The sequence below is a fragment of the Protopterus annectens genome, chromosome 9.part0 (assembly GCF_019279795.1).
Source record: "Protopterus annectens isolate FY-2018-M chromosome 9.part0, PAN1.0, whole genome shotgun sequence".
Classification (NCBI taxonomy): Eukaryota; Metazoa; Chordata; order Ceratodontiformes; family Protopteridae; genus Protopterus; species Protopterus annectens.
Window position 1 is genome coordinate 756,317,212 of NC_056743.1, and position 26,291 is coordinate 756,343,502.

Below are 26,291 nucleotides of genomic sequence, written 5' to 3' on the forward strand. Positions count from 1 at the left end.
TAAGCAATATCATCTGCTGTTAGCTGGTATGGCCATGACTGATCATGCTCCCATAGTGGCACTACTTCCACTGCTCCATCAGTGGATGAGATGTCCACACACAGACATGGCATGCCATGGGTTCTATGTCCTTGGTGTCCTAGTGAGAGGTACTCATCCAGGAGACATCAGTCACATTCAGTTAACAGCAACGCAGCTGACCATAAGCATGGATGTGGCAGTGCAACACCTGACAAAGCCAGTTCCTGTGGTAGGGTACAACAACAATAAACCGCTACCATGCAAGGCTCACACCTGTCATACCAGGACATAGAACTAGTACAGAGCTTGGATGTGTCCATGCAGACACTCACACTAATTTCACCTGGAGGACACATACAGACACACGCACAAGACATGAATCTTAAAGCTTGTTTTGTCTCAGTGGCCATTTGTTACTTTATCTGACTGTCTGCCTGCTTTTCTTTCTTACTCATACACACTCACTGACCTTTTGTGTCAGCCTAGGCTTCCTGGCCCTCCCAGACAACATCCTGTGCAAGTGATGATAACTGTGCCACATCCTTGTTTTCTGTATTTTGGATTCATGGATATGTAAAATTTGTGTCTGATGTTCAGGGTACATAGCTGACTTAGTGCTTAGTATATCTGTGTTTGTAGTGATGTTTTGCTAATTGTACCTTTGACATATTTTGGTGTTAGAAAGTTAAACAGTTGTACATCATGCGTATGCTGGGTGGCCTAATGGTTAAGGTGTTTGACTTACATACACAAAGTGCAGGGTTTGAGTCTCACAAGGGATAATTGGCTAGGCTTAAAATGGCTCACAAAGGCAGTTAGCTTAGTACTAATCTATGAACCTATGATAGAATCAAACATTTTTTGTGTCGACATTTTTAATAATTTTGTCAGGGTTGTGAAGTCTGAAACTGAAATGTTTCTCATTACTTTCTAACTTCTATCTGCAATGATTTTCCAGTACAAAAGTATGATGCTAAACTGAGGACATTTGGCGTCCATCATACTTTTGAGAGGTATAAATGTGTGAATCTTTGATGCCTGAGGCCTACTACTTGATAGAAAACATGTGTAGTCACATAAGTCTCTGCTGTCATGTGTTAAAGTCATTTCTGTACAAATCACATACCGTTTACTTGCTTAAATTACCAAGTAACAACATGCAAGGATATGCCATTAATTCGTATTATTACACAATACACTCCAGGTTCAACACTTACCTTAAAAATCCAGCAGTCGCAACAGTTTTAGTTCAGGGATGACTCCGATGCTAGCAGTAAACAGCCATTAGATGAGGAGGTAAAGGTTGTGAGCGTTGCCTGGCATCAGTGTTATTATATGTATGTGTGTAGGGTGAAGGTTTCAGCCACACAGGTGATGAATGAGTGTGTTATCTGTTGCCTCTTAACCTATGTGAGAGCATATTGAGTATCCTCTGTCAACCTATACCTATGGCAGCTGCTGGTTTCCCTTCTGACTCCTCACCTGTGTGTGGCTGTGGTGACCTTGCCACTGGTGGTGGGATGTGTGCCCCTTCCCCTTATTGATCCTTCTGAAGCTGCTTTCTAAGGATGGTGATGTGAAGCATGGCACATACTATGAATATTTCAATATATGTACATCGATTGTGCTGCAGGGCTCCCCCAGATATATCAAGGCACCAGAACTGCAACTTCAGCAGCCCAAACACACGATGTATGATATTTCTGGTTTGAGCATGTGCCCTATTTTGGCATTTTCAGTAGGTGGTGTGCATTTATGATCGGCATCAGGCCACAAGCAACACAACTCACAAAAATTGAACAATCATTCAGCAATCATACAGCAAGATTGGAAAGTTTGTCACCAATAGCTTTCTTTATAGAACCCACCACTGTGTAGCTCTGAAACTGCTAAATTGACTCATCTTCCACAAACACCTCAAACTGAAGCAATTCAAAATAGTACAAAAAATCCTCAAGCCTCTCACTCTTTCAGCAGTCTCCTGCACTGGTATATCCCTTCTTCTACTCCTTTCATTTGAAAAATGCCTGGCAAATGTGATTCCCTCAAATAACTTTCATGGAGACTGACTATAAGTTTGCCATATGGCAAAAGAGTTTAACTCCCTCACAACCTCCTTCCACAAAATAAATCCACCAAACACCTTCAGATAGGATGCATTGTTATTCCATCTTGACACATGGCAAAGTCATCTGTATAGCTCCTCCATTTCCTTCTACCTCTCCGCATATAACAGCATGCAGCTGCTTCCAACTGCAGCATCTCTCATGCAGACTCACTTATTCTAAACCATCCATCATCAGAATGCTCCCCTAATATAGATCACTGCCCTTTTCAGGGTTGTCATCTACTTCTTATCCCAGGCATATATCTCTCAGGTCACTGCATACCCCCTACATGTCTTCTGCTATATACTCCGTACTAACTGATCACAAACAAAACGTCTCAATCTTGTCTCACACTGATATTCTTTTCTGTCCTTATGCAATGCTCTTCCTTTCACAAGACAGCAATCTCTCTTTCTCTGTCTCTATATTCTTTCACAAGCCCAGCTAGGGAGCACAATTATGATTACCCCTTACTACATGAGCATTTAACTGTCTTCATTACTGTTTTTGTATCAAAAGATTACTGCAAGTTATGTACATTATATAGTGCAACCACTAAAGCTGTCATTGTATTAACTTTCCACAAAAGATTCAGTTTAATGTATTTATACTAGAGTGCTATCCCCAAAACTGTCTTTGTCTAATTTTTATAAAACAGTCACTTTAATGGTAGTGTATTGCATTGTGCAGTTAATTCATTGTTGAACTCTTAAGATGTCTTTTTTTTATAATCTTACAAGTAATTTTATTTAAACAGATGTTTTGCACATTGGAATAATAACTCTATATGAATAGCTATGGAGTATTTCTCTGCATAGCTCTGCTGAAAAGGGGTTTTAATTCCCAGTCAGACTTTCCCAGTAAAGATATAGATATGTGTGTGTATGTGTGTATATATATATATATATATATATATATATATATATATATATATATATATATATATATTAAATAACATATTGTTGCCTGCAAGTATTGACAAACAGATCAAGCACTTTTTCTCCTCATCTTCCATGAAGGCAGGGCTTTGCCCCAGTGTTAGTTTGCAGGTTTACTGTTTTCTGTAGAAATTCTTGTAATTGCTGTTTAAAACCATCTAAGTTCTCACATCCCAGAATATGTATGGCCAATCTTCTTCCTTCCAACCTTTGTTTGTCCAACAGACTGCTGAACCTCAGGGATACATTTTTCAATTTAACCAGTATGTAAAAACACCTATTAAAGGTTTTCCACCAAAATATTCCAAATCTTCTAGAATTTGTAGCTATTCTATTTGCCAACTTTATATCTTTCCATTGCTGCTTGGATAATTGCACTTACTATTTTGTTGTAAGCCATTCTCAGACTGTCAGCTGTATCTGTATGCATTCCATAATATTTTTGTATACTTAATTAGAATCCCTTTTCCTTGTTCTCAAGACTGTTCCAATTTGTAATAAATATTATATTATTTTTGGTTTATCTCCAAGTCTCCAAGATTCTTTAGTTCTCTCATTCTTTTTGTTGCTTCACTTACTGATCCTCTATATGCTAACGGCTTTCAGTACACAAGACTGAAAGTACCTTTTGCATCCCCCCATTCATTGCTTTATCATATTTTACTACTTGCTTGCAAAACATACTTCTCAATCTGTTAGAGCAAGAAATCTGGACAAAGGCACAAACAATGGGGGTGGGGGGGCAAAGGCCTAAAAATAGTATTGCTCTTAAAAACTTAGAAAGTTGACAGAATAACAGGTTATGCATTAGCATGAATTTTCTGAAGGATATGAAGTCTGAAACTTAAATGTGTGCCATTATTTTCTGACTTCAGTCCTCAATGATTTGCCAATGATTTTCCAGGAAAGCACAGTTTTATGAGAAACAGACTGGGAATATGATACAAAAATCTGGACATTGTGTAAAAATCCGTACAGTTGAGGGGTATGTCACAGAATCTGGGTTCCAAATGGTATTCACCTCATATCACACTAGCACTTGGAAATATTCCCATTGCTTAGTTTTTACATGAAAACCCAGTGGACACACTTATTATCTCTTCCTCAAAAACTTTTCAATCTCTGTGAATACACAGTATTAAAATCTTTATTGCAGTATTTGAATTGTACCCAATTAGTCACTTTCACAGCCTCCCATGAGACTGTATGCTTTTTTTCCCACTATGATCATGTATTCTGTATTTGTATTAAATATGTAATTCTTACTTGGGTAGCTTCAAAGTACACTTTAGACTTTGCAATGCTAATTTCCCATGTTGCTCATATGGAGGCATTCATTTTTCCTATGTTTGCCTAGTTTTATATTGTCTCAGATAAATGCTTTCAGTACTTTGTCAAGCATCTGCCAGAGTTTTGGTTCAAGGACAATTTGATAACTTGTATTTTATTATCCAAATCCATTTGCAACATCTTACGTACTTTTAATTTATTTATTGCTTTATTCCTGGTTTCCTGTCACATTTCTTCAGTTACCTCTTACATTTCTGTTGAGAAGTATAAGGATGTGATCTTTTCATGTCCCCATAGATATAAGTATTTCTGAACCTGATTATGAGTAGAAACATAATTTATTAGTATGTTTTTTGTTTTCCCATTAATCATTTTGATCCTGACATTTTGTTGGAGTTGTTTAGTATATCATACAAATATATTAACACTGTATCTTGTTTATACAAATAAAGTAAAGTATCACCTGCAACAGAGTGAGTTTATCCAGGATGCCAAGCCAACTGTATCCTACAATTTCAGATCTTCTAATTTTATTGGTTGGTCATTCTATGTAGAAGGCAAATATGAGTATGAATAAAGGGTAACCCTCTCTTCTACCACTTTTTAATGTTATGATGTCTGACATCCTCTCATTAAACTCCAAAGATGCCTCAGAGCCAGTATGAATAGTTTTAATTATTAAAATTCTAATTCTCTTTGGTGTAATAAATGTCACCAAAACTATAAACAAATACTGACAATTCCTTCTGTCAAATGCTTTTTCTGCATCCAGACTGATTGTGAGCAGCAGATCTCCTTTCTCTCCCCTTCTGTTTGAATCTTTAACATCCTATTTATGTTGACACATATCACAGAGGGTTGAGAACTGTAATTCTTACACATTGTGGGTAGTACTATAATCCAGAACTTTTTTGGGTATATCCTGCAAAAAGTCAGCCATTCCCTGCTCATGTTACCAGATCAAACCCTCTTGACTGTGCACATCTTTGTAGTAATTACTGAACACATTCATTATTTCTTCTGGGTTACCCATCATTTCCATGATATCATTGTCTCTTAAGTGTAATTCTCATTCACTCCATCTCTTATTGTGTTTTCTTCCTCAATGAGACTTTTTTGTACAGTAGGGTTATCATCACAGAGCATTTGTTTTATTGATTATGCTTTTCTTTCCATTATTTTATCTAAATGTTCCTTTATTCTTTGCTATACTTCCCGATTACCCCCCAACCTCTTCATCCAGAATGCGGTAAAAGTAACGTTAATATTGCCACACTCTATGTAAATTCTCTGCATAAGCCTTCCCGCTCTTAAATACATTTTTTTTTCCTTTAATGTTGCATTTAATTTAAAGTGTGATATGGAATTTTCCCAATAAACAGACAAATCTTGGCTATATATGTTAATTTTAAACTGTTCCAACATTAGTGTCTCAGTTATGAAGATCTTAAACTACCCCTCTTTAACATAAATATAGGAGATTTTCAGTGTCTCTCCCTTTATGTCGAGCTCCAGCCAGGTCTGTCACTATTCATACTGGAGTACGACCCAAAAATCGTGCTATATCCATATTCACTTTTCTTGGTTGTGTTACATGCTAACTTACAATGTAAAACGTATCTACTTTGACTCCTATACATACCTGTCAACCTCTTAGAGCAAGAAATCTTGGCAAAGCCATAAATAATAGTAGGACGTATGCCAAAAAATAGGGTCAATTTTTAAATACTGCTCTTACAAGCTTGGAAAGTTGATAAAATAACACATTTTTGATTAGCATGACTTTTCTGAAAGATATGAAGTCTGAAACACAAATGTCTGTCATTATTTTCTAATTTCAGTCTCTAATAATTTACCACCACTGTGCCAGAAAGCCACAATTTTATGAAAATGGACCAAAATACAAGGCCAAAATCTGGACATTTGAGAGGTATGCTCTTATATGTATAAGAAAAATGTGTAATATGAACAGTTTCTCTCAATAATAACACCCTCATCCTCTAATTGGAAAACTTTAAAGCATATTTTCAACATCTGTTCCTCACATCCATCAACTCCACTCCTTGTATAGTCCAGAAAAATAACCTGTCCCTTTACATCGTTTAATTAAAGGCTGATGCTCCATGTTCATGAAATGGGTTTTCTGCAACATGAGTATATGAATCCTATGATGTTCAATATATTCAAACATTCCATTTCTCACCTGATAGTTCTGCAGGCCATTAACATTCCGTAGCAAAATCTTCAGTTCCATTTTTACTTTAACTAAATTTCTGTTAGCTTATGTTGTGTCATGATGCTTGCCACAAGTAACCTCTGTTGACTAATGGAAAGCAATTATGCTTCCTACGTCTCAGTTCTGTGACATAATCAGCACTTATGCTGCCCATTGCATCCCACTTCCTGTTAGTGCCATCTTTATGTTTAGCTTAGTAATTATTTTGTTCCTGGGAGAATCTGCCCATATACATTTTAGAACATGCAATCAAAGAAAAAATTAACTCATAAAAATCAACTGTCTTAAAAACTATATACAAACTTGTGCAGCTTTTAAAAATTAATTCTACATTTAATCTGTGGACAAACACATTACCCCTCACAGATGACTTTAAGCTGTCCCAATGCCTCGTTTTACAAGTGGTCGTATGTCTTTCAGCCACATGACTACAGAAATTATGTTGACCATGCAGCTAGTGATCATTGACTTAGCCTTATCCAACTTCTTAATCTCCACTTAGCAAAAACTTGATCTTTAGGACAGTTATTTATCAGATATGACCTCTGTGATGATAGGAGGTACTGCCAGCCATGTCAGGAGAAGTAGGGTAGTAGATGTATGACTTGTGCCAACACAGCTAGCTGGAATTTTGTAAATAATTATATGTCATTTGTATATCAAACTGATTTGTGCAGATGCTTGTGCTGAAAATGTATTTGTGAGGTTTGTTTGTGTTAAAATGTATCAATATTGCACCCTGCTGGAATGAAAAGAAATGTACATGTATTATTGTAACTGAATTAAATGTATTTGTTTTAATAGAGGACAGAGGGACAGTAAAGGTTAACCAGCTAGCTTACTTTAAGAAGAATATAGGAAATGTAAATGAGCTGCTAAACCATTAAAATGGCACGCCACACTGCTGAATAGGACCGGAGACTGTGGGTCTTTGTTCATTATCTCAGTTAAAAGAGGAGAACCTTCAGGCACTGCCATAAACATTTAAGATGTATATTGTAGCCATCTATGCTAAATTTCTGTCTCAGCTTCAGAGGGGCATAGTGTGAGAACCTAGAGACAGGTGGCCAGATGAGGTCATTCTGCAAGCCATCTTGGATATTATATTTTACAGGGAGTAATTTTTGAGAATGGAATATTCTGTTTTGTGGAACCTTACTAGAGCGACTGCTCATGTATTTCATTGTGCCTTGGACTATCAAGTAAGTTATTAGGGAATAGTAATTTTCCTAACCTCAGCCAGGAATATAGTGAAGCTTAGTTTAAATATTGTTTTTCATTATTTGTCCAAGTCTATCCATCAATGTTCTTTTAAATATTTCATGTGATCTAAACCCTGTGATTTACTGTAAATATATATTCAGTATTTTTATGTTCTTTGGTGTTCGTGAAAATCTACGGCCAATCATTAGCGGACCGGAGTTCCGGTGTGGTGACCCCTAACTGGGAAAAGCCGAAAGACAACAACATTATATATATTTAAAAAAAATAAATAAAAGTTTAATTTAAGACTTTTCCATGGCAGAGCTTGACACCTGGCAGTGTAAACCTTGACTTGAGATGATTGTCACTGCTGAAGTGACACCCTTACCTCATGTGCAAAAATGGAAAAAGGGATTAAGGATGGATGGATGGGTGAATGGATATTTAAAACTTTTGTTGTGGCTAATTCTTGTAGAAAGTACTTAACATTTGAGAGTGCTTATATTTATTTGGTTACACTGTGTGTGCAACTCCAGAAGCCTAACTATCTTGGCCATCTACTACCATTTGTATTAGTATTACTATTTCACAGTATAATTGGATACCCTTTGTTAAGCACCTTACAGTAGCTGATTGTGGAGTCTCTGGTAGCAGTGATAACTACTTTATACTCTGGGCATAAGGGGGCACAGCAAATAAATCTGTGCCAGCCCCTTCCAGGTGTGTGTGTGTGTGTGTGTGTGTGTGTGTGTGTGTGTGTGTGTGTGTGTGTGTGTGTGAAAAATCAAATCTTTGTGCTTTTTTTTGTGTGTGTGTGTGTGTGTGTGTGTGTGTGTGTGTGTGTGTGTGTGTGTGTGTGTGTGTGTGTGTGTGTGTGTGTTTGTGTGTGTGTCTGTGAGCAACTTGAGGCAGGGACACAAAGCACTGGGTTTACAGAGAAAGTACTGAAGGACTTGACTTGGGCACTCGGCTAAGGGCCTAACCCTACAGCTGTACCAATATGGAGTCTTATTGGGGATGTTGAAGGAGACAGAATACAGACCCTGGACTGAGTGTGTTCTCTGTGAGCTCTTAAGGGAAATTGTGCTTAATGCAGAGAGGTCTGCATCTGTAAATACTGAGTGTATCCATTTGTATTTCAAGCCTACGTCCCTCTCCAGTGTCAGTGGTTAGGATTCAGACTCCTTGATTACTGGCCTAGTGTGGGAATGTCACATATTGGTTTGCAGTGGTGGGACAATCATATGTTACAGACTGGTTCACAGTGGTGATGCCATCACTTGTCACAACCTCCTTAATGCTGTTTGCAAGTGTCATAGTGCTCACTTTTGGAAAGTGAAAATTTTGCATTAACTAAATCACTTTAAATTAACTTTCACTATATGTTCAAACCTTCAAAGTACAACCCATTTCTGGACCATCTTGTTACCTTCTTTATGCCTATGTTGATATTCAGTAGGAATAGCTCATGCCACTCATATTTCCTGTTAAAACAACAATCCATGCTGACATCTAATGTGTATGAAAGCTGCATACTCCCTGCATCATCTGTGATTATTCTTTAATGCTGCACATATTGGTTGATATACTTAACATACATTTGAGATAGTAGAATATAAAATAAATATCCTAATCACACTAAATACATTTTTAGGTCAAACAAAGCAGAAAACCATAGAAATCCTGAAACGATACCTCGGCTGCAGTTGCATAAAGACACAAGATCTTGAGGACAAACGTAGTTTAATCTTGCGCAAACAAAATAAAATAAAAGGCCTATGCACAAAGATAAGCGCTTCTGGTGATACTTCACCTTCTTCAGATCATACAGTACAAAGGTCCATACTGGTTAAAATAGTAGAAAGTATACAAGTACATCTGCCCCCTTCTTCACTATTTTCGACGATGGGCTATAGCCAGACAGCAAAGGGGTCGAAAACATACGTTAGTATGGAAATTTTGTATTCTATTCCTGTTTTTGCAAACATTATTATAACGGGATGGATGTTTTTCTTTTAGAACTGACTCCATTGAGAATAGAGATGTAGTCAAGACAACGGATGGTCTCCATTTTATTTTATTTATTTATTTTACATTTGTTAACCAGGCTAGTCCAACTGGATACATGTCCATTTTCAGTGGAGGCCCGAGGAGAAAAGCTCCACTATCTAATGCATAATAACAAAAAAATACATTCAAAGTACATAGGTAATTTAAGACGCAACTAAAACAGGGATTTAAAATTACATAGGGAATTAATACACAAGTAAAACAGGCATATAGGCTTTCCTATATGTTGATTGATTGATGTCTTAGTTGCCTGTATTTAATTGGTTGAGATACTAATTAATTGGCCCTTCATATATTGGCCATGGTCTATGTTTAAATAACTTGATAGGCTTATAGTGTAAATGAAATATGATGTATTCACAAATACAGAAGGCAATATTATGTAATTTCTGATTGCTCAACATGCAGGTGAATTAATGACTGACTAAAGTAAGTGCCTATAGTGTAAATTTGATTGGGAACTATGAAAAGATCGAGGAACTAAATATGAACAGTATTTTTTTATATGTTTTTCTACAATTTCATCTGTAAGTCTGAAGTACATTGTAAGTTGTAAAATGAATTTCTTTTATACAAGCCAATGCTAAAAATTAATGTTAGTGACTTGGCCGCAGCTGTACCTACAGATGTTTGTCACTACAGTGGTTCAACCATACCTAGACTGATTTTGATTGGCTATTTGCGCATACATTCATTCACTTATTGGTTATATCAGTTATTATACATTACACTTGACCGTAGCTGGAATTACAGATGCTTCTTGTTATAGTGTCCCAACTTTTTTTTAGACTGATTCTGATTGGTCATTTGAATTTAGATTAAATCACTGATTGGTCTAACCAGCTATTTTATAAACAATATACTGTGAATGCGGACGTAATGAATAAAAGGTTTCAGGTTTGGTCATGATAACACTACTTAACATGTACCTAATTGGAATCATTTAGAAGTTGAGCTTCACAATCTACTAATAGCACATTTTAATGATATTTTATTGATTACTTATTGGCTAGTAGAATTTTTTCTAGGCTAGGGTTGGGTAAACATGTTTTTTGTCATCCTATTTCCTGGTTTTAAGGTTGATGTTTTGATTGGTGATTATTTGAAGGTGTGCTAATACTAAAGATATGATTGGTGAACTATTACTATTTTAACCAGTATGGACCATTGTACTGTAGGATCTGAAGAAGGCAAAGTATTGCAGAAAGTGCTTATCTTTGTACATAGGCCTTTTTTTTTAATTTTGTTTGTGCAAGATTAAACTATGTTTGCCCTCAAGATCTTGTGTCTTTATACAACTGCAGGCATGGTGCCGTTTCAGGCTTTCTATGGTCATATATTTGAGATAGATCTTTATTTTATCTCATATGCAGTATTTAATTTAGTTTCTTAATGCAGTTCTGCCCAGTAAGTATTTTCTATTTGAGCCCCTATAGTTTAGTAAAAACATTTGCTTAAACAGAGCTGTTAGTTATAAGCACTTACAGATTACCTACAATGTATTATCTTTACATACCATTGTCCCTTACCAGCTCATGCTTCTAGAGTTATTTTAGATCAAACTTGTTCTGCCTTTACTGAGAAAGCTCACTTATCTTTGACACTCTCATGAAGTGCTTTTCATTAAAAAGTTTCAGTTTTTGCATTTTATTAATTTTTAAAATCTTCCTTGGTCTTCTCTTCTGGAATCTAGTAAGCTGGTAATAATTCCTGTAAGGCTTACCTGGATTTACATGAATACCCTTCTTGTGAAATTCCATCCGTCTAAATAATGGAAATGATTTTGAGGGGTCAACAATCAGGTTCCCTGCATGAGCCTGCTGATTTTTACAGTAAAATGGTTATTTTTCTGTAAAATTAGCTTTTGGTGCTTGTTTATTTGTTTGTTATGACTTGATGGTATGAATTATGTTTTTGTTGGTTTTATATGAAAAAAACATCCTGTTTATGATGCCATGCCATGATGTGCACCTTGATTACATGGCCATTTTGTTCTAAGTTGCTTATACTGGCAGAGCATTCAAAGTAAACCTGCAACTTTAGCAGCTCACAAAATGGCAGCATATTAGAAAGGCTGTTGTTCAGACCTCAGATAGTAATGTTTTGTCATATAAGTTGCCATACTTTCATATGTGTGTACCCAAATATTGTTTTTTTTTTATATAACTGGGTTTGGTCACTGTTAGCTTATTATCTGTTGTGTCAAATAAGTTATTTATCATTTACTATACCATGTATCTTGTCGTATTTTTCTTTTCTTTATTTTTAAAAAAGGTAAAATAATCAATACAAATTATTTGAAAAAAAAAAAAGAAAGGCAGTTAACAGCTGCATGCTTCATTTCCAGCTATGTAACAGGCATATCAGAATCACAATATTACATGAATAGGCAGTTCTGAAAGACATATTAGATATCCACCACTTTTTATATAGACGGTAAAAGCTGTACACTCTTTTAGTCATCACATTCTCTTTTATTATTCTCATGTGCATACTACCACAGCTGTTGAAGGTCTTTCCCCTCTCCATGTTTTATAAAGCCTCAGACTGACTTCAGTAGTACAATGGTTCCTTGCTTGCCATATGAACCATTATCCTGAACGTGAATGTGACACTGCTTGCTATAAGATGTACAGCTTCCTTGTCTAGCTATAAATAACTCAGGTTTGTTTTTATTTGTCTTGTTTACTTTTCATTTACTTTGTTTCAGCTTTCATTTCTGTTTCATTGATAAGAGAAGCAGATCACAGAAAAGTGCTCTTTATCATAGTATTTAGTTTTCCAATCAATTCACTTTCCATTGAATCCAAGCTGAATGAATTCTCTTGACGTTGAAATGACTTTCTTTGAAAGCTTTTAAAGTTTGCACTGAGGTTTTTCAAACTTGGATCTAATTCTGACAGTTGAGGGTACAGACGCTGATGAAGGAATAGACTGATAGAATGATTGTTAATTGCAGACATTTTTTTTAAATGAACTGGATACATCTCAAATATATATATACTCCTACAGAGTAGTAATGACTGCATGGTGAAACTTCTAGTATTTATAGAGTAATTGATGAAAGGGAGAATTCTACAGAGCTCAAGAAGAGCCTGCCTTTTACTTCATTGTGACCTGAACATTTAAAGATATTTTTAACACTTTGCAGTTTTAATATTTCAAATTATATATATATATATATATATTTTTTTTAATTTTTCAAATAGTTTCTATAATATAAAAAAACTGTTTAGCATGTTAAAATTTTATGAGATGTTTCTGAAGTTTTCCAGTAAATGTTTATCTGAAAATAAAAATATTATTTGTGTAATATCATTTTAGTAGTTGAACTACATAACTTTTATTCCAGTTTTCACTATCCACAACGTCTAAGATTTGGAGTTATATCTGGACCTGCTGGAAGAGTAATATCAGGAACACTGTCTGATATGGCAAAGGCACTACTGTTTATTAATTTTCTAACTTCTCTGTCAGTTATTATATAGGGTGATTTAATAAAAAAACAGAAACTTCCACTTGGTTAATCGCTTTCGAAAACTCTATAAGCATCTCTCTGTAGCTTGATGCTCACTGTGAATATGGTAATGTAAAAATGCCATTTATTTATCTCGGGACATTTAATATTTGCCTGTAAACCCCTTATAATAAAAAAGCATTAATATATTTACATAACTTCTAGCCTTCTTATCTTAGGCTGAAGGGATCTCAGAGTAAATCTCATTAATATTTGGCTGTCTCTCCAACTTTATAATTTATCTTCAAGGGCAAAGACAAGAGGACAGAGACTAATCCTCAGATGATCTCAGTGTGGGCAATTTTAATTTTGTCTGTCTTCCAGTTTTGTTTGCTAATACCTGGTAGCTTAAGTCAGAAGACATTTATTTTTATGCTTCATCTGATGCCTCAGTGTTTGAACACATTTATGCTAAACAGTTGTTCATAAAGAATTTATAACTAAAGCAGTGAACAGTTTCTGCTTTGGTGCAAATAAATTCATATTAAAATGTTACAAAGGCTAATAATGTTCAAAGTCTTAAAGTACTATGATTTTTGAAGGTTAGTTCAGATTAACTGCATGTTTATAACACATGCAGATACTGACAACATGAATCATTTGCTTGGAAATCCATAACTTAATAAATATTTCTGCAGGTTAAGCATTTAAAATGCTATTCATTAATCTTCTTGTAATAGGACATATGCACACAGTTCCACCCCTGTATGCCTGGTAGGAGGAGGTCCATGACATACTGGTAGATGTATTAGGGACCAGAAACAGAAGGAGAATACTAGGAGTTCTGAAGACATGGCCTAAGTAGTTCTTCAATTGAAAACACATTGCGGTAATGCAATAGGCTGAGGCATCTGATTATTGTTCAGTAATATTAGAAAGTGAGCCCAGTACCAAAAGATAATTATGGATATCTACTTACAACTAAAAATGATTGTTGCTAAAGCTGAGAAAAGGTTTTCCACTCTGAGGTATTGTATCCTAGGATGGGGGAGAAAGAAATACAAACACAGTGAAAAGCAGCTGATTTATACTTTGAATATGAGACACTTAAAGCTAATATACTTTAAGAACCAAAAACATTTCTTAGTTTAACAAGTCTGTTATCAGACAAGACTGATAGGTGGACCTGAACCAACAGCTATCATCACCTGCATTCTAACATATGGAGGATTGATGTGATGAGATTCTCAGACAAACCAACAGGTACCTATAATCCAAGATTCAGTAATGACATCTGAGACAAATGTTTATGTAAAAAAAAACACACTGCTCATACACAGCACTTCACTCACAGATTATATGCAAAGGAAAGAGATATATTGATAATGATGTCCAACGTCCAAAAATGTTGCTCTTGCATATTTTCCTCATCTAAAGTTGTAGTTAGTATAATGATGCCTAAAAACAAACATATAATTCATGATAACACAAGTGAGTGTGGTGTGGAATTGAACCCAGAGATATAGTTACAATGTGGGAGCACATTCTTAACATCCTGAGCCACGTTTCTATGTATATAACTGGATGCATGCGCAAACACACTGATAACATTAAAATCTCATACTGCTACATCTGAGCTTTAGCACTTTTCCCAGAACTAGCAGTAGTGTATGAAAGGTATTCTGTTTGAGAATGAATCCTTCTACTGTATAAAAAACTAGACAGCCTGAAGCAAGTATACAAAACTCAGCTCTCTCTTAGTTGCTGCAGTCTTCTCCTGTACAGCTATATATTCACTTAACTTTCTTCAGAGGTATACAGATAAAAAGACCATGGTCTAATACTAGTGGCTGACACACAGTGGCAGGTTATAGGTGCAGCTAAGGTAAGTAGTAATCATATTACAGAGGTTGTGAATCATGTTTAACTTCATCATCCCATTGGTGTGGCACCTCATGTCACTTTTATGGTGATGCCATGCTCCCTTATGTGCAGCGTACCAGTTGCATGGGTGACAGCCAGGCTAAACAGTCCCAGGATACAATCTTATACCGGGCCCTTCTCAGCTGTCCTGCATTCACCTCTGGCTGTAATCCTTATAGAGGAGGTAAAGAAATACCTTTATCTCATAGTCACACCAACTATGCACTCTAAAAGAGGGCTACATTCTCCTTCTCAAGCCATGATGTCTCTCCTAGAAGAATATCAGGGAAAATGGTAGAGGGTTAATGCCCAAATCAGATTTCATGTGTCCCATTGGCCGCTGTAAGGGGAGAGATCATGTTTTCTCTTGTGTGATTGAGTCTATCCAAGCAATCACACAAATGGGACATGTACCGCTGGAGGTCATCACACACACTCAGTATCAGCCTCAGTATTTTTAAATTGTTATTTGGGTTGCTTGATGATCATTAGTAGGAACATCATTTGTGAGATGCGTGTCAAACCTGGAAAATGTAGGTATTGTGTAGTTCTGGCTGCCAATGGCACTTCATGATGTGAGATATCACAGAGTATATCTCTCCCTGTGTATGCAGTTAAGAAATCAGGCACAACAGTGAGTCTATGTATAGACATTTAAATATGGAATTGCAGTCCCCCCCAACCACACGCATATGAATGCTTGGACTGGAATTTCCATGCACAGTATGATGAGCATGAACCCAAACACATAATGGGGACAACTCTACAGTAAACACATAATGGGGACACCTCTACAGTAAACACATAATGGGGACACCTCTACAGTAAACACATAATGGGGACACCTCTACAGTGGAAAGGAGACTTTATCAGCAAGCAAATTGTTATTCAGAAACAATAATTAGCTGAGCTCTGATTAATATAATCATCATGCCCAGCTGATGAATCTACATGATATAAGCATGTCAAGAGCCAGTGAGCCTCAGTGCACTATGAAAGAAACCTGTTGAGCTAAGAGTTTCATTCCTGTATAAGGTGAATTGGAAACAAAAACTTCTTCAGCAAAAATTTAACTTCTTCTATAAAGTAAGTGCTACTTCTTAAAAATCCATTACTTTTTGTTATGACTGCTTTTAACTGTTATTCCACCTTTTGATAATAATGTACATATGTGTGTCAGCACTTTTAAATGTGTTGTCTGAGGTACATTGACATGGCATTTCATAGGCTACAGAAACTATTGGGTTGTGGGATTGTTAAACTTGATGGGAGACACATCCATGAGCTCATACTCACAGCACTGCTCAGTACAGTTTTAGCACTGCATGCACTGCACATATCTTTGTGGACAAAATCTGAATCTGTAACAGTGATAGGCACAGTAATGCATTTTAACTGCTGTGATTAGATATAACACAGTAATTTTGTCCCTCAGATTTTCCCTTGCTCCTCCTACATTTATCGATGCCCCTCATAAAGTCAGACATGTGTATAGGTACAACTTTTATTAAATGAATAAAGTCTATGCAAAGATTCCCTTTAACTAACAATATGGGGTGTAGTATATAATGCCCATCTATTGCAAAGAATAAGAAACATTTCCTATTTCTGTCCCTGTGTTATGATTTTTAAAATACCAGTGCTATGATTTATAATTTTCAGAGGTAGAGTGGTATAGGCACAGTCATGTGCCTTTGGTCAGTTGAAATTCTTTGACTGTTTTGTGGGGATATGAGCTCGATAAACCTAGATATCTGTCGTTCCTTAAAGAATGTTGATACAGATTTATAACAGTTAGGTATCAAAACAGCATTCTATATGGCCAGAGAGGATGTTAGTGATGTTAGGACTTCTTGCAGGAGGAAGGCTGTTAATTCCACTATTTTCTATACTAAAAGACCAGTACCTAAAAAGCAGGCCAAGCAGAAACAGAGTAATGCAACTGCTGAGATACCATTATCCATACTTAAGACAAAATGCTCAGATTATGACAATGAGGTGTTATTTAAGGCCCTGTGACTTCATGGTTGATGTCTCTTTTGCTTGTATGAAGTGAAGCAGCCCAATCATGCCCAGGCCTGTGAAGAAATTATAATTAATGTGAATGCAGTTTTTGGACAGGACTGTGGTTATAAAATGATGTGCTTCAGGACCACTGATATGATGTGGCATGCTTAACAAAGGGCAAAACTCCTGGAACAAGAACATAGAGCAACAGTTGGGGGGGCATCTAGTGTACCACCTTTCACAGAGACCCAAGAGTTCCTAGCTCCTCTCAAAGGGAGTAGCAGCTCTACAGCATTCCACAGTATAGTGCTGCATATTTATGGCATGGCTGGAGATGCCCCAGAAACTACCACTGTAGATGTCTCAGATATCTCTGCCTATTTCTCCATATCAATACCCATGTGTCCTCTGTATCACTTAGTCACTATAAAGGTTAATTAAAGCTGTCTGACTTATGGTGTACAGGTGCGTCAGGAGGTATAACACACTGGCACTTATCTATATGAGGTATGCACATTAAGTATTACTTTTCGTGTTTATATTTGCAAAACTGAGTTGCATGTATACTTCTGGTGCTGGGTCATTGTTTGTGCTTTGATGCATTCACATAAGTAATACGGAACTGCCCTGCGTGATGTTGGAGGATATGTAAACTTTGATAATGATGGCAGGGATAAGCCGGCACAGTCAGGCAGCATAGAGTATGTGTTGGTTATAATCATTGTGTTATGTCTCATAGCAGACATCACTTAAGGTCATGAAGCACACCAGAGTTTAGCCAGTGTCTTTGTACACTCAGTGTAACGCCTGGTATAATTAGTTCTTGTTCTCTGGGGCTTTCAAAGGATGCTGAACCCTCTGCAGTGCATGTCCTGGACTTGTCCAGTGGACTGAGCTGAAGTGCTGCAACTACTATGCAAGCGTTGCCCCTGCAGATTCACACTCACACTACCATGGCCTCTGGTACATCACACACATACATTGACACCAGTCCCCTCAATAAAGGTCTCCATCTCCTCCCAGTACTGACATTTAACAGAAAAGCACTTTTATTTTCATACTTTCAAGCCTGCACAGTCATACACGTCCCTATTAGAAACATGCACTTCTGTGCTTCCTTCGCTAGCTGTGGAAATTATTATAATTGTGTCCTGCCATTTATAAATTTTTACTTGGGTTGCTTATGTCTTTTGCATGATATGGCCAGCAGCTAAGCAGAGCCTGATGTTGGTTCTGCATGCATTATTTTTACAGTAGGATATCTGCTTTACTTTTGTATTCTGAAGCTATGTGCAGATCAATGTCTCTTTGATAGTGCCATGGCATACTGTGCCCACCTCCATCTGATATGATTATAGGTTCATAGGTCCATAGGTGTGTACTAGGCTAATGGCCCTGGAGCCTTTACAAATCTAGCCCGTATACTCTGCAGCTGGTTCTTCCACTGATTTCTTCTCTGATTCTGCTTCTGCTGCTTGTTGTGCTGGGAGCTGCTACTCTTGAACTGCCCACCCTGCTGGAACAACTTCTTAAGACTAACATTATGAAGCATTTCACAAATGGACAAAGTGCCAGGGTCATGTTGCAAGGCACCATGGAATGAATCCAAATAACAAAAACATTCCTTCAGTAGCCCAAGTATGCACTCAGGAATGTTTCTTGTTTACAGTTAGGAATAACTGTACCCATAGTCTGTTTGATTTTATGGATTTCTTGTTGGTGTCACGAGCCATAGATACAGAGAATATCTAGTAGCATCAATAAGATCGACCTCTGAGAAATCACCCTCAGAAACCATTGGTACTGGTCACAGGTATGTCATATATGGTCGTCCTGATAACTGCCTGGGTAGTGTGCACCAACATTGTAGATAATACCCTGTGCATTACTTAACACCTGGCAGATGATGGATTAATACCCTTTGCAGTGCTTGCACCTCCTTTCTAGTTCAGCAGGTAAAGCCTTTTATTTTAATGTGGGTACATTTGATAGCCACCAATACTACAGGAAAAAGAGCTGTATCACAGAAATTCTGCATGATGTTAGCTCTCTCTTCTGGAACGCATAAGAACCACACATGCTCCACCACATGCCGAAACCTGGCATTGAGAAACAAATTAAGTACTCTTGAGGCAGATGCCTGAGATCCCCCTCCCCAACTGTGTCCCCAGTAGGTTGCTGAAAGACCATGTAGCTAATATATGTAAAGCCACACATTCCTTCTGTATGAACTGGGATAAATACTTTTAGTCTACTATGAGTCTGCAGACAATGCCAACACATGTCTGCGATGTCTTAAATGGTGTCCCTATCTACACAGTACTAGTCTGGAATGTTAGTCTCAAGGAGTCCTAGTCTGGAATGTTAGTCTCAAGGAGTCCATGAAAAGTAAGTCTGGTCAGATGATCCTGCATCCCTGAAGCTGACATTATACACCATCTGGCATGTCAGTATCAATGACAGCCTCTTACAGATACACATTTACTAAAGCTGTAGCAAACCCTAACATTATTTAATGATTTAGTCATTCAATAAGCTGTGCAGTGAAAATAATAAATTATATCACATACTCACTTCCGTCTACTGGTGAACAAATTTAGTTCAAGCTTCACCGCCCTCTCCTCTGCAGTATTCTCAGATCACAGACCACACATACACCCTCCGATCAAATCTTCTTACACTAAGGCCAAGCACCCTATGTGTATTGGGCTGGATCACAAATGAGGTTGCCTACTGGACAACGTGACACAACTTGTCAGATCCCCTGAAGAAGCTGTTCAATATCAGCCTTAAAATAGGCTTTATGCTAGATAAATGGAGGACAGCACATTCACTCACTTGTACAAAGGTGGGGCTTCAATTAACTCTTATAATTCTAGACTAATAAACCTGACCAGCCTCATTTGTCAAGTTATGGGGACAATCATTATAGAATTAATATATAAGTAACCTACAAATTTTTGAGCACCCCAGTTAGGATTCATCAAGGGCAAGTCCTGACTACTTCACCTTTTCTTTTTCTATGAATAACTTTATGGAAGCATTGGATGAGTGAAGAACGGTGCTTAACCCTATCTAGACCTCACAAAGGCATTTGACACAATCACATACTCTGGTATTATAAATAAAGTCTCCCAGCTAAATGTCAATCATTATAAAACCCACTGGACAAACTGGCTCACAAATAGAACCCAGGCAGTTATGGTGGGCAACTATGCATCCTCTAAAAGACCTGCAATGTTGGTGTACCCTAGGGTTCAGTTTTTGTGCCATTCCTCTTTGGTATTTACTTCTTGGAGTATAATGCTAATGTTAAGGCTTTGTGGCTGACCAAGTCTGCAGATGACTGCAAACTTGATGCCATCATAAACTCCCCAGAGGACACACAGATTCCCCAAGATGGCTTGTCCCAAACAAATAGTTGGTGTCAAAATCCATGGACTAAAACTAAATGCTAAGAAGTGCATAATCATATCCTTCGGCATGTATGACTCCCCTTGCAACTATGACTTTTACAAAGCATTTTTTATGGAGATGATATGGCTAATTTGCATTAACCTCACCCATGGAGTTCTGTATTTGCATGATGTCTTAGCCAGGGGTAGCATTACTGGCTGGTACGTTGTATGGCTTTAACAGCACAGCTGTTTCTGTATAACTCAGGCATAACACACTGCACCAAACAGGATAGGTGGGGTTAGCAGAGTGTGTTTGAATTTGTGTATAGGAAACTAAACCAAGAGCAGGTTCCTATGGAATACAGGGAGCATCTTTTCACTGAGTTGTGCTGGGAGAGTTGATAGATTGTAGAGTCTGCTTTAATGAATAGAAGACCAGCTAGCAACTCATTACCATATAGTACATTGCATAAAGTTACTGTGCAAGTTTAGAAACCTGTCCCATCATGTGCTTTCTTTAACATGGACATCCATGTAGAGCAGCTGGCAACTTACTACTATATATTACACTGCACGAGTCACTGAACAAGTGCATCTTATACATGGAACTAAGTCCACAGAACTTGTGCTTAAATTGCCATTATAAAGCTCTTCAGATAAACAGATAGTAAAGTAAAAAAACATAGATCACAATGGATGTATTTACAGTCTTTGCCAGCTCACTATTAATATTATGTAGAAATGATTGACTCCACAAAAAAGGTAATGGCACTGCATTAATCTACCATGACTCCTTAAATATAACACTGTTTTCCAAACCTATTTAAACCTTTGAAAACATAGAACTATTACTGGCAAGTCTACACATTAAATGCAGAAAAGAATTATGCTTTGCTGTACTCTATATTTCCCCCAGGTCAAACTATACCTGTTCTGGAAGATCTTCTATCCTGGACAATCCACAATATATCAAATGAAACCATCATTCTTGGTGATACTAATATACATTGGCAAACTCTCATCACCAACTCTCCATCAAATAGTATATACTTGCGTAAGTATATCCAACTCATCACAGACAAAAAATATGCCAATGCTGGAACCCTCCCAAACATCTTTAGTGAACATCTACCTGCCTTCACTCATAGAACCTTCATACAAATAGCCAAACCACACTCTTTTAGAACCTCTAGAAATCTTGCCCATTTCAGACAATGATACTTATAGATGCTCTAAAAACCCACAACTGGTACCCAAATAAGAAACTACCACTGGATGATGCAGTAAACTACTTCAACAATGTCTTTCTTAATACTCTTAACAGTCTAGCCCCCATACTCACTAAAATAATACCCAGTGGCTAACAAAACACACCAAACAGTTACTTATTTCTAGAGACCGAACCTGGAAAGAATGGCAGAAAAATAGAACCCCACAAAATGAACTCAACTTTAAGCAACTTTGTAACAGTGCCAAAAAACTAGTCATTACTGATTAAAAAAAATATTTTTTCACACAACTGCCTACCCAAAGAAACATCCCCCAAATTTTCTGAAAATCAGTTTTCTCACTCCTTAATCCTGGAATCCAGCATCACCCTACACTATCTTCTGACAATGACCCACAAGAGACTGCCCAAGCATTTAACTCTTACTTTATTGAAACCATTCAAAAATGGGTCAATGAGTTCTCTCTACAAACTAATAAAACCACAAATAGTTTTGAAAGCAATACTAATCATTACTATCATAAGTGAAACTCATAGCCTCCTCCTGCAAATGACAATTCTAATAATATTCCATCCAGTCCTACTTTTACTATACATCCACTGCCCACGTCTCTAATGCACAAGCTGCTAATGAAACTAAAACCATGTTCCCCCTCTGCTGATAACCTTCCAGCAGAATACCTAAAACCTGCAGGCTGTGCTATAGCATACCCTGCCATTGTTTTCATTAATCAATCTGCCTCTGAATCATATGTCCCACAACTCTGGAAAAACTCCATTATAACTCCCTTATATAAAGGTGGTAAAACCAGTGATCTTTCTAACTACCATCCCATCGCTATACTTTTCACCTCTATCTAAAATCCCAGGAAAGTGTATACATTCTCAATTGCTAAAGTATCTCTCCAACAATAACTTGCACCCACTCAACATGGCTTTCACCTGATACACAGCACAACAAATCTCTAGATGCTGGTCTACTAACCTCAGTTATATTAGTAGACCTAACTAAGGCTTTTGATACAGTATCACACCCTAAACTATTACTACAACTTGAATCCTTAAACTACTCCCTACACTCACTAACTTGGTTTTCCAACTGTGTTAACAACAGAAAACAATCTGAATATCTAATCAACAACACAGGAGTTCCCCAAGGGTCTATTCTTGGGCCTCTGCTTTTTAACATATTTATTAACAACCTCCATAACGCATCCCAGCAAAGTACACTTATGCAATATGCTGACGATTCTACACTTCTTCAAACAACTTCCCAGATCTCCTAAACTTAACACAAAAAGCTTTACATCTATTGAATCCTGACTAAATGGGGAAAATCCTCTACTTAATCCCCAAAAAATCAAAACTCTTACTATTTTTGTCCAAACCTCTAACTCAAAACTTTAAGATATTCTCACAAAACAATACTGAAACTGAACTAGTAAAATATCTAAACTGCTGGACATTGCAATTCATGGTAAACTCTCCCTTGAGAATCACATTGACAATCCAATTAAAAAGGCCCATTTTAAACTGGGTAAGCTCTATAGGCATAAAGTTTATATGGCTATGTCCGCCAAGTTAAAATTGGCTAACAGTCTACTCCTCCCTTACCTCCTCTATTATAGCCCCATTTTCATTAATCTACACACATCTCACATGAACAAATTATATTTGCTACTACAAAATAACAACGTTTGTCTTCAGTATGCCACCTCGAGCACATCACTGCTTAGCCATTACAAATTTAAACTGGCTTGAATTCCCCCATTACTTATATTACACCCAACTAACTCTAACCCACAAATTGCTATATAACCCAAATTACTTCCCCTCACTTCAGACTATGCTACAAACATACCCCAACTCAAAATCTTAGGTCTTCTACTGAACAGCTCCTCAGCATATCAAAATCCAAAAACGTGCTGGACAAAGCTTTTATTCCTGTACTGCTGACAATTTATGGAATGCTCTGCATCCCTCTATTATTCAACTAGACTCTATAAAAGCATTCAAATCTGCCCCAAAGTACCACTACCTCAATAATCATACCTCTTCCTGTGATCACATGATTAAGCCACCTTATACAAGTTATTTTCTTTACTAGCTTCCAACAGTTAGTTCAAAACTTCCTTACACCAGTGAACTATCTCTGTCTTTTGCTTTATCACAAGATTTTCTCCCATTTCTAGCAATTTAAACAATTTAAACTGTATAAGTAGCTTCAAATTGTTTTTACTTATGTAACTATTTAACTGAATGACTTAAATACAAACACACTGGATATGAATGCTTTTGAATGACTACTTCAGTGTTGTAACTAACATATGTGCATTGTCTATACTTTGTAAATATGCTGTTATATAACAATTTTGTAACTGTATTTGGAACCCCCCCCCAGGCCTCCACTGAAAATGGGTCATTTACCCAGTAGACTTTCCCAGTCAACAAATGTCATACAATAAATAATTTGATTAATTGAAGATTGCGTAGTTAAAGCCTTTAAGATTGTCAAAATGTTGCCTTCCCAGAAGTTCAGTTACATACCTGTATACCATGTGTATAAGGAGCACACCTGGTAATGCATGTACCTAACAACATTGCATGTAAAAAGAGGTTTTCTTCTCCAGCAGCAATGTTCTTTTATATCAACAATTTGACCATTTTAACTCATCAGTTCATAAGTGCAGGAAACATTTTTGCTTTGTTTTTTTGTTAATGGATAGCCATATTAATAGTTTCATTTACATACTGACACGGCCTGTAACACAATGTATTGCACCTACACCCATTCTACACCTATAGTAAGTACATCCATGAAGTAGTTGCAAGCTGACTGTGGGAAGTCCCCCTCCTGCAGAATCATGTAAAGCCCTTCTTACAGATTTGACAGGTCTGGTGTCACTAACAGTGAAAGGAAAAGAAAGGAAGTGTTTCTGCTTAGTAGTTTGATTAACAAATGCATGTCTATATTGAGATATAAGTAAATTATTAAAAAGCTACTTTATATTGCCTTAGTTCTTTTTTATAAGTGGAAGATGAATTTCAAGTAGATTTTTAATTTTTGAATAGCATAGAAATTGTTGATATAATTCTGTATCAGGCCAGAAACTGACATATTTCATATTTGTTTTATATTTTATCGTTTTCTACTTTATTAAACGCAGAATATAACCAGATTCTGTCTTATTGAGTGTTCTATGTTTCATGCACGTATCTTCTTTTAATTATTTCAGCTTCAGCTAATACTGTGACCAAGGAAGTTATGACCTCAGAACTCATGTTTTACTAGCATTCAGCTACCTGACAAATTAATATATATTTTTATGTAAAATAGAAGATTTCTGAAATGCAGAATGCAGTTCTCCCTCACTATGAAACGTGGTATTTAAAAGCCCAGGCTGTTCAACCCAAGTTGTACATTTCTATCAGTGAGATAATAATGTTTCTATCAACCAGTTTTAATATTCTTGGCTTATCTAAGTTATACGCCAGTATTAATGGTCTTCTATTTCAAAATTATATGTATTTTTATCTAAAGGTTGATATGGTATCTCAAGTGTTAGGACTCCTGTCCAATAGATACCCATTCTGTGGTTTAATCATGTCTTCAGATATGTTTTATTATGTCTGCATGGGATTTACTGAATTATGTTAGTTTAGTCCTGCCTCACACAAACTTGCTGAATAACTAACTCAAATAAACTGGTATTTACATATATATATATATATATATATATATATATATATATATATATATATATACATATATAAATAAATAAATACACACACACATAAATGTGCAAACGCATTTTCAAAGACATCATGCTGACCACACGTTCCATGCCAGTAGGTAATTCTGAAAAAGATGGTTTATTAGTCAGTGATTTTGTTACTCCCATAGGACGTCATCAAACTAATAAGCATTTTAAAATGCAAGCAAGTTTATAGTTTGTTGCAAATCATGTTCAGTTTACAGCAATCAACATGTATTCCATCTAAAAAGCATCCTACTCCCTATAGCTTAATACATTAAAATATATCAGTGAAAAAAAATCACATAAAATAACTGCAATGTTCAAGTTTATGCCAGAAATGAACATTAAACCTTTTGCTGGGACACTAATGTATTAGCCACTGCATCAATGAGTATACATAGCACATGACAGAAATATGGCTACTTGAGTCTCATTTTTCAGTTCTAGCATGATGCTAACAAATGCATTCAGGCTATGGAGAATTCTAGTTCCCAGCTCAAGTTCCAGCCTATCAAACAATAACTCATTGTCCCGGTCCCCTTCAATAACACACATCACACCAAATGAGATTTGACGACCTTTATTAAATTTCCATAACATAGCTTTGATCACCAACTTTATTAATTACAACTATTCATGATATACTTGATTCTA